Source organism: Pelophylax lessonae, assembly GCF_965119305.1.
Source record: "Pelophylax lessonae genome assembly, chromosome: 3".
Classification (NCBI taxonomy): Eukaryota; Metazoa; Chordata; class Amphibia; order Anura; family Ranidae; genus Pelophylax; species Pelophylax lessonae.
This window is the reverse complement of record NC_138770.1, coordinates 115975444-115992104: the sequence shown is the minus strand read 5'-3', so window position 1 is coordinate 115992104 and position 16661 is coordinate 115975444. Positions and strand designations below refer to the sequence as shown.

Sequence of the window (16661 nt, the reverse complement as noted above, 5' to 3'; positions counted from 1 at the left end):
ATAGTAATTGGGGCCTAGTGTGGTTGTGTACGTGCGAGATACATACACTTTTTTTGATCATATTTCCTATTCCGCTATTCAATAAAAACCTTTGAGGATCAATTGAATTGCGGGATAGTCTGTGTCGGTACGTGTGAGAGAGATCCACCTTTCCAAGTTGTTGGGGTTCATCTCATACTTCTGAAGGTTTGAGGGTGCTGCCTGTTCCATACTCCCCCTACTCCTCATCTAGCCTTTTAGGGGTACAAACAATAGTAATTGGGGCCTAGTGTGGTTGTGTACGTGTGATATACATACACTTTTTTTGGATCATATTTTCTATTCCGCTATTTAATCAAAAACCTTTGGGGATCAGTTAAATTGGGGGATAGTCTGTGTTGGTACGTGTGAGAGAGATCCACCTTTCCAAGTTGTTGGGGTTCATCTCATACTTCTGAAGGTTTGAGGGTGCTGCCTGTTCCATACTCCCCCTACTCCTCATCTAGCCTTTTAGGGGTACAAACAATAGTAATTGGGGCCTAGTGTGGTTGTGTACGTGTGATATACATACACTTTTTTTGGATCATATTTTCTATTCCGCTATTTAATCAAAAACCTTTGGGGATCAGTTAAATTGGGGGATAGTCTGTGTCGGTACGTGTGAGAGAGATCCACCTTTCCAAGTTGTTGGGGTTCATCTCATACTTCTGAAGATTTGAGGGTGCTGCCTGTTCCATACCCCCCCTACTCCTCATCTAGCCTTTTAGGGGTACAAACAATAGTAATTGGGGCCTAGTGTGGTTGTGTACGTGCGAGATACATACACTTTTTTTGATCATATTTCCTATTCCGCTATTCAATAAAAACCTTTGAGGATCAATTGAATTGCGGGATAGTCTGTGTCGGTACGTGTGAGAGAGATCCACCTTTCCAAGTTGTTGGGGTTCATCTCATACTTCTGAAGGTTTGAGGGTGCTGCCTGTTCCATACTCCCCCTACTCCTCATCTAGCCTTTTAGGGGTACAAACAATAGTAATTGGGGCCCAGTGTGGTTGTGTACGTGTGATATACATACACTTTTTTTGGATCATATTTTCTATTCCGCTATTTAATTTAACTGGGCCTCCATGCGAGACCTGTGTGCCTTGTTGCGCTGTTTTGAGTACTCCACCAACATGGCCAGTGGCAATGACGCCGTTCTCAGCTTAACTATCCCACTTCTATGCCTCCTTGAAAAAACAATTCGGGCGATGATGGAAGAGGATGTGGCACAGGATGAGGAGGAGGAGGAGGATGAAGAGGTAACATTTCCAAGGCTTTCAGGGCAGTCATTCGCAAGGGGCTCCGAGGGTGGGTTCCTGCACACGCAAACGCCAGGGACGCAATTGTCCAGCAGGGGCACAGTTCTGGAGGATGAGGAGGATGAGGAGGAGGAGGAGCTGGAGGAGGAGATGGAACCATGTTCACAGCAGGGTGGCACCCAGGCCAGCTCATGGCCATCACTGGTGCGTGGCTGGGGGGATACAGAGGACACGGACGATACACCTCCCACAGAGGACAGCCTTTCGTTGCCTCTGGGCAGCCTGGCACACATGAGCGATTACATGCTGCAGTGTCTCCACAACGACCGCCGAGTTGCCCACATTCTAACTTGTGCTGATTACTGGGTGGCCACGCTGCTGGATCCCCGTTACAAGGACAACGTACCGTCCTTAATTCACTCACTGGAGCGCGATCGCAAGATGCGCGAGTACAAGCGCACGCTGGTAGACGCCATGCTGCTGGCATTCCCATCTGACAGCGGGGCCACAGTGGAAGCACAAGGCAGAGGAGGAGGAGGAGGAGGTCACCAACGCAACCAGGGCACCGCCAGCACCTCAGAAGGCAGGGTTAGCATGGCCGAAATGTGGAAAAGCTTTGTCAGCACGCCACAACAAACAGCAGCACCAGCAGCTCAGATGGAACGTCTTAGCAGGAGGCAGCATTTTACCAACATGGTGGAGCAGTATGTGTGCACACGCCTACATGTAGTGAATGACGGGTCTGCCCCCTTCAACTTCTGGGTCTCCAAATTGGGCACATGGCTTGAGCTTGCCCTTTACGCCTTGGAGGTGCTGGCGTGCCCTGCAGCCAGTGTATTATCTGAACGGGTATTTAGCACGGCTGGGGGCGTTATAACAGACAAGCGCAGCCGCCTGTCCAGAGACAATGTGGACAAGCTCACGTTCATTAAAATGAACCAGGCATGGATCCCACGGGACTTTTCCGTACCTTATGCAGAATAGCAATGGATACCGACCTTACCCACCCATTGTTCCATTTTTGCTCTTTCTCACTCTTTTGGGGTGTACCCTCATTTAAAATTTTTGAAAAGAAGCAGTGTTGGCTACCTCGTTCTCCTCCTCAGGGCCAGATTAATGTAGGGGCTATTGGAGCTGCAGCTCCAGGCCCCTACCTTTTATATAGGCCCCGGGTTGGCCATATTCACTGTTACCGCTCTTCTGTCACTTGTAAACACAGAAGTCTGGCTTCTATGCTCGCTTCCCCAGGCAGCACCCTCAGAACCTCCCCACACAGCGTGAAGGCCGGACAAGGAGGGACAGTTGGCGATGCATGGATGTGTTTATGGGCTTCAGAGACAGCATCCCATGTTGAATTAGGCATGCATGGCTGCACCCTTCCTCCTCTGGGTGCATGGCAAGGCACGGCCCTTAAGGCCCTTCAAAATCCTCAGCACCAAGCCCATGATGCTGTTAATCCGGCCCTGGTCCTCCTCCACCGCCGCTTCCACCTACACCGCCCATAGGTGTGCGCAGCCTATTGCATTAAGGTGTGCACCCCAAAGTTGAAATACACATGCATGTGTTTGCCAGCAGGGAGAGTAATGTATCGGGGCCATGTACCTGTAGGCAAGGAGAAATAGAGCAGAGCAGGTCCCAGGGAGATCTTTCCCATCTCCTCACTGGCAATGCTATGTGCCCTAGGTGATTAGGGTGTGCCCAGGCACACCCAGCACACCCTGTGCGCACGCCTATGTCACCGCCACATCCACCACCACCTCAACCTCCCTCCTACTCCATATGGGCCTCGTCCTTCAGAGATGAAGAAGAACATTGTTTTATTTTTCTGTTTTTTTTTTGTTGTTTTAAGTTATTTCCCTATCCACATTTGTTTGCAGAGCACTTGCCATGCTCTTAATTACGTTTTGCTGCCATTTGCAGCACTCTAGCCCTTTCCTTTGGTGTTTTAGAGCCATTTTAGTGCCTTAAAGTTCGGGTCCCCATTGACTTCAATGGGGTTCGGTGTCCGGGAAAAGTTCGGTAAAAGTCCGGGACACGGACCCGGACTTTTTTTTAAAGTTCGGCCGAACCCGTCGAACACGGACATCTAGGTGTTCGCTCAACCCTAGTTTTAAACAATGTCTTCCTCAAGGGTGATGGTATTCAATATCTATAACAGAATGATACCATTTTTTTACCATACATTCATGCTACATCATCAAACCATAGTATTCAACAGTGTATGTGTATGTAAAAAATGGTGACTGATGGAATTTTTTATGTTGCTTGGTATTTGCACAGCTGTATATCAAATGCAAATTTTCAGAAAAAAATACACAAAAAAAATATTTAGTGTACATAAACACAATTTATTACCCAATTTTTTTGGTAAAATATAAAAGATGGTTTTGCGTTTTGCGAGTAAATAGATACCAAACATGTCAAGGCTTAAAATTGTGTGTACCCATGAAATAATGACAAACTACATTACCTAAAATTTTTTGTAGGTGACTCTTTAAAATATGTTACAGGTTATCAGTGTAGAATTAATAGCAAGGGATAGCCCTAGAATCGTTACTCTCCCTCTAACACTCTTGGTGATACCTCACACGTTTAGTAAATTTTTACATATAGGCACAAGTTTGCATTTGTGAGTATGCATTTTGTTTTTTCACTTTTTAAACTTTTCTGTAATTTTTATTTAACTTTATTGGTATCACAAAGGGGACAAGACAGGTGCTTAGTTTGACCCCCAATGTCACCCTTCCCTCCAATGCAGTTAATCAACCACAGATCTTATATGATCAGCTGCTTTAGCAGCCAGGGAATGGTATTTCTGAAACTGGGAGTGATGGCATCATTATTGCATCTAGGTTCATTAGTAACAGAGGTGATTGGGAACAGATGTCCCTTGATCTTCTCTGTCACTGCAATCCCAACCATTTACTGTGGCCCCTGGGCTCATTGGGGGAACAGTGGGGGGGGGGGGGCTGTAGAACTGATCAGATCACTTTTACTGCTCAGCTAATTGCTGACTGTAAAAAAATTATACTAAGCTACAGCCATGAGCTTTTTATAGCCACCTGAATCCAGGACATTGTATATGTTTTGTGGACAGCAAGTGGTTAAAGTGTACAGTGAGGGAAAAAAGTATTTGATCCCCTGCTGATTTTTTACATTTACCCTCTGACAAAGAAATAATCCGTCTATCATTTCAATGGCAGGTTTATTTTAACAGTGAGAGATAGAATAACAACAACAGAATCCAGAAAAATGCATTTAAAAAAAGTTATAAATTAATTTGCATTTTAATGGGTGAAACAAGAATTTGACTCCTTCGCAAAACATGACTTCGTACTTGGTGGCAAAACTCTTGTTGGCAATCACAGAGGTCAGACGTTTCTTGTAGTTGGCCACCAGGTTTGCACACTTCTAGGTAGGGATTTTGTCCCACTCCTCTTTGCAGATCCTCTCCAAGTCATTAAGGTTTCAAGGCTGACATTTGGTAATCCCTCCACATATTTTCTATGTGGACCAGATTAGGTTGAGAATTTACATTATTGGCTAGGCTACTCAAGGCCCTTAATGTGCTTGTTATTGAGCCACTCCGTTGTTGCCTTGGGCATGTTTTGGGTCATTGTCATGCTGGTATACCCATCCACAATCCATTTTGAATGCCCTGGCTGAGGGAAGGAAGTTCTCACCCAAGATTTGACGGTAAACGGCCCTGTCTATCGTCTTTTTGATGCAATGAAGTTGTCCAGTCCCCTTAGCAGAAAAACACCCCCAAAGCATAATGTTTCCATCTCCATGTTTGACAGTGGGGATGGTGTTTTTGGGGTCATAGGCAGCATTTCTCCTCCTCAAAACACGGCGAGTTGAGTTGATGCCAAAGAGATCGATTTTGGTCTCATCTGACCACAACACTTTCACCCAGTTGTCCTCTCAATCATTCAAATGTTCATTACTGAAATTTAGATGGGCCTGTACATGTACTTTATTGAGCAGGGGGACCTTGCGAGTGCTGCAGCATTTCAGTTCTTCATGGCGTAGTGTGTTACTTATTGTTTTCTTGGTGACTATGATCCCAGGTGCCTTGAGATCATTGACAAGATTTTCCAGTGTAGTTATGGGCTGATTCCTCACTGTTCCCATGATTATTCAAACTCCACAAGGTTAGATCCTGCATGGAGCCCCAGACCGAGGGAGATTGACAGTTTTTTTTTGTGTTTCTTCCATTTGCAAATAATCGCACCAACTGTCACCCTCGTCACCCTCTTACCTCGTCACCCTCCTACCCACATCACCCTCCTATCAAGCTGCTCGGCGATAGTCTTGTAGCCCATTCCAACCTTGTGTAGGTCTTCCTTACTGGTTTGCGGCTCCGCCTCTGTGACTGGCTGAAGCCGCGACGACATCACTCTCACGCATGAACGTGGGAGCCACCAGTCATGGCACACTGCTCTAAAGAAACAGCACGGGCAGCCGTTCCTTCAGAGTGCATGTGCCAGTGACATAATTGGCTGCTAGGTCAGTAAATATATCCTAAATGGTGCATGTTTAGGAGATATTTACACTACCTATAGGTAATCCTTAATATAGGCTTACCTCTAGGTAAAACTTAAAGATGGAAGTTTACTTCCTCTTTAAAATCCAGTGCCACACTGTCTCCCCCTGCTCTGCACATGCTTAGTTGCCCTCTATTCTCAGCAATGTGCGTAAAATCAGAGCCACTAGAGGCTGATCAGCTTACAGCGTTAGGATTTACTGTTGCTGAAGGGGGAAGAAAATTACAGGAATGACACAGACTGTGGAGGTAACATAGATTGAAGAAAATGAGAGGTGACAGGACAAACTCTGTTGCCAGGAAGACAGAAAAGTGTTAAACTTACAAGGATAGTGTCTTATCTTTTCTCCCTAATATTCTTTTTTTTCTCCCTCTCCTGTGAACTTCAGCATTGCAAAGCTACGAGCCTTCCTCTCTATCTGAGACAAGACCCACACTCAAGGCTGGAAATGCACACATTTTGATTACAGAAAGTGACATGTAGTTTTTGAGATTAAGGAGAGGGGGAGAGATTCCAATAAGGAAGCAACTTCTCTGGGCTTCAACAAAATGGCAGCCTCCAGCAAGAAGAAACAGGAGCAATGCTGGGCAATATACAGCAAACACTAAGTTTGGTAGCATAATTATTATTGTGGAATGCATGTTCTTTTTTTAAAGAACATTAATTGTTATTAAACTGTAATGGGTAAAATTCCACTTTAATGGGACATACGCAGTCAATTTGATCCCTGATGTCTCCTCTGTATTACATTAAAGCTAATGGAGAACAGTTGTGCTCTGTTAGCTCCTTCCCCAGCCACAACAACTGGGGAAAGTGACAGAAACTGGAAGTGACAAAATACTTATCACTTCCAGGTTTTTTGTAGCTAAGGAGATCAGTTAACGGACATTCACTTGTCTCCTTCCCCTCTACCCATTAATACCTGTAACGGAACTGCGACCCCACAATGTGCTTGTGTGCTTCCGTCAGAATACCGCTTCCTTCAGTCTTGAACATAGATATCAGATATTCTAGCCGCCCCATACAAAACTAGCCGAGAATGGCTTGTATAAGATCTGGAACATTTATTAAACAAACTCACACCTAATATATACCCCACCAGGTCAGGTGCCTGATTACATTATCATATGCAGATGAAATTGTGTACAGAAATATAATTTACATATTTAAGGAACAACTAACACAAACAATATTCTACTTTTCCACTAAAAACTAATAGATGACAGTGATTTAATTAACTTGAGATAATTAACTTGCAGACTAGTCATCATTGAGCTCATGAAGTAAAATACACATTATTAAAAGTGTAAACACATCACCACAGTAGACAATAGGTAAGTTAATCAGCACAATCAACAGGAAGACAGGTGGTTGAGCTGATGATATTAGCATCTGCCATGAGTCTGACTGTGCAGAGCAGTCCCCTATTGGCAATAGGCTGCTAGGCCTTTAACATGGATCCTAGGCCTAGAGTCTCAGAGTTTGTGTGTCGTGGGGAGATGTGGACTTGAATCCAAAGTAAAAATCCCTCCAGAATACACCCCATAAAGAGCAGTGTTCCCTCACAAGCCAGGGCCCATAGCCAGTAGGCAAAAAGGCTATCTTGCAGTCCCTTCCAAAAGCCCCTGTCCTGAGTGAGTTTGTCACAATACCCATCATGCCAGTCCCGGGTCCACAGCTGTTGTGCAAGGAGGGCGCCCATTTTGTGCAGGGGGAGGAGGGTCTTTGGATGGGCAGCTGCACAGTCAACTGGTGACTTCCATCTGAAAGCGAATAGCTTGTCAGATTTACATGGATTGTAGTGTTCGTAAAACCCCCGTTACTGATATTCGTTGGTGGCAGAAAAAGGCTTAATGATATCCCGGATAGCAGAGAAAGAATACAACAGGTGTTCTAATCTTTCCCCACTCTATCCAAAACTTAAAAGTTTTGGCTGGAGATAAACTTTAATTTTAAATGTTATTTATATATATAAATATATACATATATATATATATATATATATATACAGTATATATATATATATATATATATATATATATATATGTGTGTATATATATATATATATATATAAAGTTTTTTACAATCTGGTCTGGATCTGTCCCTCTCGGTTAGTTCTCTCCGGGTGCAGGTATCTGCCATTTCAGCCTTCACCGGAATTCAGTGGGCAAGTCATCATCTGATTCAGCAATTTTTTAAGGGCGCAGTCAGGCTTAGGCCTCAGAGAAGGCCGAGATTTCCAAAATGGGATCTTCTATTAGTTTTGGACTTTTTTTCTTCAAAGGATGTTGCTTCTATGTCTATCAAAGAACTTACGTTGAAGACAGCATTTTTGGTGGCCATTTCCTCCGCTAAGAGGGTCTCTGAGATACACAGTTTGGGTCACAAAGAGCCTTTTCTGACCTTTTTTCAAGACAGGGTGGTCCTTATCCCTATGCTGGGGTCGAATCCAAAAGTGTCCTCTGTTTTTCACGAAAATGCTGAAATAGTTCTTCCCACCTTCAGAACTGATGGGAATTCTTCAATTCATCCTCTAGACGTGGGCAACACTCTAAGTCAATATTTGGAGGCCACATCCTCCTTCCGCCAAACGGATTTCCTTTTTGTTCTGCTCCATGGCAAGAAGAAAGGAATGCGGGCATCTTCTAAAGCAGTGGCTGCGTGGATTGTTCAGGCTATCCAATGGGCGTATAGAGCGAAGGGCTTGGCTCCTCCAGAGGCGATTACAGCTCACTCTACAAGAAGCGTCGCTACGTCTTGGGCAGCTTCCAAACACGTCGCGCCTGACGTGATCTGCAAAGCAGCATCCTGGTCATCTGTTAATACTTTCCTTTCCCATTACTGTATTGAACCTGCTGCTTTATCTTCCGTTAATTTTGGCATACAAGTCTTGTCAGTTGATAGTGCCAATTAAAGTTTTCTTTGTTCAGCATCTTCCCACCCGGGAGTGTATAGCAAGTTATTTCCCGAACGTATGCTGCCATGGAGTCTTTCAGGAAAACGGAAAATTGATATCAAATACTTACCGTAATTTTCCTTTCCTGATGGACTCCATGGCAGCAGGAGTCCCCTCCCAATTCCTGAGTAGGCTAGTTACAGAACACTGATGCTGAAAGGGAGCAAAGATTTATGGGAGTGGGGTCCTATGAGGTAGGAGAGGAGGCGGAGCCTACCCGAACGTATGCTGCCATGGAGTCCATCAGGAAAGGAAAATTACGGTAAGTATTTGATATCAATTTTCCGTTATATATATATATATATATATATTTTTTATTTTTTATTTTTTTTTTTCTTGTGAAATGTTATTACATTTTCACAGGAATGATGCTGATGCTTTTCTGAAATGTTATCTGGGTATGTAGGTAATGCTTGATGCAAAAATAAAGGGTGAAAAGAAAAAAGTGACAGTGACCTGTGTTTTTTTATGTTTAAAGCAGTTCTCTGCCTTGCTTTTATATGAAGCTGTGTTGGTTATCTTTCACCCGGCATTATCATTGTCACAATCATTTTGTGTAGGCAGCAGTATTCCTAATCCTCCCCTGGTGATGAGCTGTACTGACCCAGCGTGCTTGTTTCTTACAAGGAAACCTAATGGTGAGTCCCCCAGAAGATAGATAGTTGCAGCATGCGTGTCCAGATTAATTATTCATATAGCGGGACACTCTGTGAAAGCTAAAGAGAGCGGCTCATCCCATCCATAAATTACACCATTACATTGGAACTGCAGTGATACATTCTGCAGACCACACAAGCAGTAAGTCATGTTGCTTTTTATATAGCGAGTACAGTGAAAAAGAAGAAAAACCCTCTTCTGAAACGACTATAATGCCACCGCCTGCCTCTAAAGTGCCTGCCTCTTTTCCTATTCTGTACAGCTAGTCTTTGGTTCTATCAGTTTGCCTTATGAAATATAGCTGATTTAAAGTGGACCTTTGCTTTACAATAATGCGTCACAATATATAAAAGCAGTTTTAGTTCTAAAAAAAACGAATTTTTTAAAATAATTTCAGATAGATTTCAAGAAACCCCCTGTAAGCAACTCTACATCTACTGAATGGTATACCATAGATCTTCCTGTTGGAAGTGGTGAAGGTCCTCCCATGGCTAGATGCAGCTGTTTTGGGTCAGCTCCAGAAAAAGCACTGGCCCCCCATACCTCTCCATACTGCCATGTTTCGGACAGTCTGAAATTCCCTGTATTGCGGCCTCTAATGGCCACTCTGGGCCATTCAACCTGCGCACATGCACAGTGCACCTTTTCCTGGTTTCAGCTAAACTTAATAGTGGCTGTACACATGCGCAGATATTGAATAGCCAGCAGCTGCCACTACAAAGTGTAGCTAGGTGCTGGGCTACAGCCATATTAAGATGGAGATATTGCTCTTTAAGCTTCTCTCTCTCTCTACTGAGATACTGATGTTATGCTGCATCATTCTCCTGAGGCATGCAGGGGGGGGGGGGGGGGGAGCTAAAGACAAGCAAGCCTATAGACATCTATGCAGAGCACTGAAAATCCTGGGAGTAGTAGTTTGAGGCAGCAACCATATAATGACTACACTATAATGGTTACACTACATTTCCCAATATGCACTTTGCAGCAGGAGGAGTGGAGAGAGGATTTTTATTAAAATGACCATTAGCCCAGAGGGAGTTAGAGAGAGAGCACTTCTGTTGCATATTCGCCTGCCAGCTAGAGACCATACGAGTAGAGAACTGAGACTGGGAGTGAGGTCACCCGGGAGCAGCGCAGCACCGTCCACATCGCAGCACATGCACGGCTGCAGCATGGAGACTGGAGCATCCACTCAAACTCCATTTCTGACCACTGATCAGCAGAGGCTTTTGAGGAGAGACTGAGGGGTCTCGCCTTCTACAGCAAGGCATCCCAGGGACTGGTGGGAGGGCCATTTGCCCATTGCTGATACTTCCAGCAGGGACTGAGCCACTGAGAGCAGGACACCAAGTGTACCCAATCCATACCACACTTATATTGCACCCTATACTGCACTTATTCCTAACCTAGACTGCAGAAACCAACCCTTTAGCGCATTGTACTAAATCTTTACCGTATCTGAACCACATCTACCTTGCACCAGTGCCGAAACTATACTGTACTTTTAATGCATGCAGGTTAACTAGGACTGTCGTTAAAGCGATGGTAAAGCATTTCAAAAAATAAAAACAAATACAAACCCTGCAAAGTAAAGGCATAATGCAAAAGCACAATTATGAAACACTTACCTTACAATGAAGCGCTGTCACCACTGCAGAGGCTTCCATCTTCACCCACTCTCCCTTTCGGGTTCAGGGACTCCGGCTATCTGACTTTACAAGCCACGATGACATCACTCTCGCACATTTGCACAGGAGTCTCACCCGCAGTACCCAGCTTTGAAGGAACAGCACAGGTATGCAATTCCTTTACAGCACATGAGACAGTAATGTCACTGGCTGCTGCTTGTTAGAATATCTCCTAAACGGTGCACACTTAGGAGATATTCATTTTACCAATAGGTAAGCTTATAATAAAAAAAAAGTATAAATAAAAAAAAGTTTACTACCACTTTAAGTGCACTGACCCATTTAAAGAGTAGGGATGATCGAACTTTTCAAAAGTTTGGTTCGGCCAGAACATCCGAACTTCGGCCCAGATTTCAGAACCCCATTGAAATCAATGGGACCCAAACTTCGGTAATCAAAAAACACCATTTTGAAGCCCTAAAACCCAATAAATGCCCCTAAAAAGTGCCTAGGGTTCTGGGTCATGCCCCAGGGACTATTAATCACACAATAGTGGATTTTGACTTTGGATTTAGTGTCTGGTGGGTCTAAAAAGTGTACCTGTGAAGTTTCAGCTCTGTAGCATGTCCAGAACCATTAAAAAAAAGATTGTTTGTATTATGTCACTTATAGAACAGGGATATGGCTCCGCTATTTTCACACCTTGCCGGTTTAGTAGCAAGCGTTTTTTTGGGGGACTTTGGAGGCAGGCAAAACATCTGAACTTCTGTGTAGGGGTATATATACATACACCCATGTCTGTATATATACACATACACATATATAGGTGTGAAAATAGCAGAAATCTATGCTTGCGCTAATTCACACTAATATGCCTTCTCTCCTATAACACCTATATATGTGTATGTGTAAAATACATATAAGTGTGTGTGTATATATAACCCTATACAGAAGTTCAGATGTTTTGCCTGCCTCCAAAGACCCCAAAAAAATGCCCAAAAAAAACGCCTGCAAGAACACACCTGGGAATTTTTTTTTTGGCGCAGGCATTTTTTTGGGCATTTTTTGGGGTCTTTGGAGGCAAGCAAAACATCTGAACTTCTGTATAGGGTTATATATATACACACACACACTTGTATATATTTATACACATACACACATATAGGTGTTATAGGAGCGGAGCCATATGCCTGTTAATTATTTAATTAGCGCAATATATATATACATATATAGGTGTGAAAATAGCAGAAATCTATGCTTGCGCTAATTCACACTAATATGGCTCCGCTCCTATAACACCTATATATGTGTATGTGTATATATACAGACATGGGTGTCTGTATACAGTATATACACCTACACAGATGTTCAGATGTCATGCCTGACTCCAAACATCTCCTCAAAAAAGCTCTATAAACGCCTGCAGCCAAAAAGCAAGCTGACCGGTGAGAAGCCATATCAGTGCTCTGAATGTGACACAAGAGAAACGATCTTTTCTCTATAGCGGTAACCCTGATATGGAAGGGTTTTGTCACCCTGCCATAGCAGTCAGAGTCAGTTAACCCTACACTACACTACGGTCCCCTTACACTTAACACTTTCCCTACAGAAACTAAATAATTAAAGCTAACTATAGTGGAAAATAGCACCCTAACTACACTAGATATCCCTTTCCTCACACTAAAAATTGCTAAATGACACTTTGAAGCAGAAGTAACAGAACTGCTTCCACTCTCTTCCATGTCCCTGTATAACAATGCTAGGAATTTGGCGGGGGCTATCTTATATACTGGGGGGCGTATTCACTAATGATTGGACTATGGACCCCCTATTCACTCCAATCACATTCCTAGCATTCTCCTGCCCCCTCAATTGGCTTTTACTGATGGTTCTGGTCCAATCACGAGCTTTTAAAGCCCATTTCCTGAACCATTGCATTTTGGTCGGTTCTGGTTGCCGAATTCCGAACTTTTTCAGGAAAAAGTTCTAAATTCGGCCGAACCTCCAACAGCCAATGTTCGGGCTGAACCGATGGTCGACCCGAACCGTTCGATCATCCCTATTGAAGAGCCCAAACAATAGCTAGCAGACGAACAACTCTGCTACCATCCTCCTTTTCTTTTGGACTGTGCATACCCAGTCTGTCTAGGATTAGCATTGCCATTATAAATGCATATTAGCAGTATAGTTTCAGTACTCTGTAGATTAAACTTTACTACTGCTTTTTGCTGGACTTGAGGTGGCCTAGCTACGGTTTCTGCTGATCTTGATGCCAAATGTAAATTTTTGCCTAGTCCTTACTATTAATCACTTTGTATATTAAATTGTGTTTTTACCATTGTCATTCCATTTTATGCTTGATTAGTTATCAACCATATTGGGTGACCATATGTTAAGTTTGCCTTTACTACATGGTTTGGGGACTGTTTCTTTGATAAAGCCCTACTACTGGGTACTAAGTATTACCTTCAGTGATTTCCTGTGATATTGTATGTTTGTAGACTCAACCTGTAGTGTTGGAGGGGCTGATGCTTTTTGGAAAAAGTCAAGACAAAGAACAAATGACCCATCTTAATCAGTGGCTCCTATGGGGGTAGTGCTACATAAGCTTATCTGAAGCCAAGAGGGGACACACTGCACATGCATGCAGTTTGAATGGCCCGGAGCGGCCACTAAAGGGTGCAATATAGTGACATTCCTCCCACCCTGAAAACAGGAGGATGGAGAGGTATGGGGGGGGAAGCAGTTTTCCTGGAGAGAACCTAAAAGAGCTGCATCTAGAATTTGAGGGCCTTCACTGCTTTCAACGGGAGGAGTTATAGTACGTACTATCTATTAGATGTAGAATTGCATAGGACAATTTTCTGAAAACTTTCTAAAAGATGAACTTACACTTTAAAATGTGTCCTTTAACTCCCATCCAGTAACTTTGTGATAGCTGAGAGGATGTAATCTGTCTGCTGCAGGCAGCATTTCCATAGTCTCTACTGACCCGTTATCAATGAAAAGCAACTCTGTAGCAAGTCATGAAATGGGAGGCTGCAGCATATGCTGATCTTTGTCAGATATTTGTGGGCATAGCTAAGCCACTTTCAGCATCTCCGCTCACAAAGTAGATGGTGGCCCTTGATAATACAGAACAAAGATGACTCCATCCTTCTTGAGTACTGTGATCTACCTGAGAGTTAACAAATACCTGCAATTGCTACACTTACACATTACCTAGCTTGCATGTACTTAACATTCAAAAATATCTCTGATGCTAATTCCACTTTAACCTGAAGAATCTAGCGAAAGGGTTAATGGTGCCCTGGAAAACAGTAAAAACTCAACAGAGGTTTAATATCACCCCTCTCCCAGTGCCTAAACCATGATACTGCCAGAGATGCTGATATCAAAAAAATACATATATATTTAGGGTCTTGTCATCTGGCTCCTCTCTCAACAGTCAAAGCAGATACATAAAGCCTGATGTGAGAAAAGTTTACAAGTTTTTCAACTAGTCCAAATGCACCCACCTTCCCCCACACATTCACACAAACATTGCTGAGGTAACTGACTAAAGGGGGATATGATCACATTATACAAATATATACTGTAAATGGTCTATATACTGTAGTCAACTTGGCGCAAAGTTGTTCACTTTAATATCATTGAAAACGGGGCATGCGTTGTGTCAAGAGGTCTAGAAGTTTAACCTCAGCATACAGAAAGGCTTCTTTAATGTAAGATGTTTAAAAATGGGAATAGTTTTCCACAGAAACTGGTTGTAGCCAAGTCAGAAGAGTCCTTCAAATTAAAGCTGGAAGTGTTGTGTTTTGACCTAGCTGGGTGATGGGAAGCATGTCCTTAACATGTACAGCCATGTGGTGAAGGAGCACCTGTACTCTGTAACCTGTAAGTTGGCCCCTTAGACTTAGGTGATATGGGCATGGGGTATTTCCCTGAGTGCCAATGCAGAGGCAACCAAGGGAGGCCCTGCCTGGCCTAACCAGCATCACCCAGTAGCTGGTTCGGTAGCATCCTCACCCAGCACAAGTTTTGTTTCCAGAAGATGTTCCCATCTTGAGGATACGATAAGGAAGAGTCCACACAATAAAAACCTTTTAACTTTTTACAGAAGTGCAGTTAATTTGCATATATATACATCCTTCCAGTCATCTCTATGGAACATTCCTTAGTTGCAAACAGAAAACAGCAGAGATGACAGCCGACACAAGGGGCCACCCATACTTTGAGGGCTTTTTATCAGAGTCATGTCAAAGGAATATGAGTAGTCCCAATAGGCCTACACCTCTTCTTTCTGGCTTCCTCTAAGGGGAGCTAGAGCCTCAAACATGAAATCTTTGTCATTTATCCTTGCACTGCTTCCCATGACCAATCAACAAACAGGATGACTACTGTCGAGTTATATAAATATACAAAGTCCTCACCTAAGATGTACCACGCTGGCATGGGTTGGCCTTTCCATCCATCTATGGTACATCCCACTCACTACTCTGGGGACCTCTAAAGACTATTTAAGCACTTACAATGCCTACTTACGCCGCTTGGTTGAACTCAATAGATATGTATCATTTTTAACCTATATAACTTTTAAAAAATCAACTGTTTTAACAGTGATCTGCCTTTCTTCAATGAGCCCAGCTATTGCATTCTCAGTTGGTTGCCAAGGCTGGGGCCATTAATGCAAACAGTAGATTGCCAAGGCAAGGCTACAGTGAGTTAAAGAAAGTAGAGTCAAACATAGGAGCCCCCGGTATCACTATTGGTCATGCACTGTTTTCCCATTTAACATAGGATTATGTTAATCAATTACATACAGTTAGACTTCCTGATATTCTCAGTGTGTCTGCATACAGCAATAAAAGCCATTAAGAGGTTTTATATTTCCTCTCCTCCACTAAAAAAAGATGGTTTTGTTGGTGTCTATATCATCATTTGGGAGACAACCCCCCCCATTTCCCCCCATTTCCTGCCCACAGTTAAAATAGGGTAGGAAGTGACGAAAAATCTACCCAACAGTGGTTGTAACTTCTCCCCACGCTCTGCAATGCTTGAAGGAGTAAAAGCTAGAGGTGGGTTTTAAGGCTGAACTACAGGCTGATTAATGTAGTGTTTTAATCATGAATACTTTATTAAATGTATGTTTGTAACCACCTAACCTCTGGAAGATTTACCTCCCTTCATGCCCAGGCCATTTTTTTGGGATACAGCACTGCGTTCCTTTAACTGACAATTACACGATCGTGCCACGCTGTACCCATATACAATTTATGTTCTTTTTTCCCGCACAAATATAGCTTTCTTTTGGTGTAATTTGATCACTTCTGCGGTTTTTATTTTTTGCACTTTAAACAAAAAAAAGATCAACAATTTTCAAAAAAAAGTCTTTTACTTTATCCTATAAAACATATCCAATAAAAAAATGTAAAAAAATCAAATTTCTTAATCAATTTAGGCCAATATGTATGATGCTTCATGTTTTTGGTTAACATAATCCCAATAAGCATATTTTGACTGGTTTGCTCAAAAGTATCATGTCTACAAACTATGGGAAATACGGTATTTATGGAATTTTTATCATTTTTTT

At 42.9% G+C, this 16661-nt stretch overlaps 1 protein-coding gene across 1 annotated transcript in view; it reads left to right on the top strand.

Moving 5' to 3' along the window:
- Positions 1 to 16661, top strand: part of SPATS1 (spermatogenesis associated serine rich 1) — a 114392-nt gene that overhangs the window by 78946 nt on the left and 18785 nt on the right. The window lies entirely within an intron of this gene.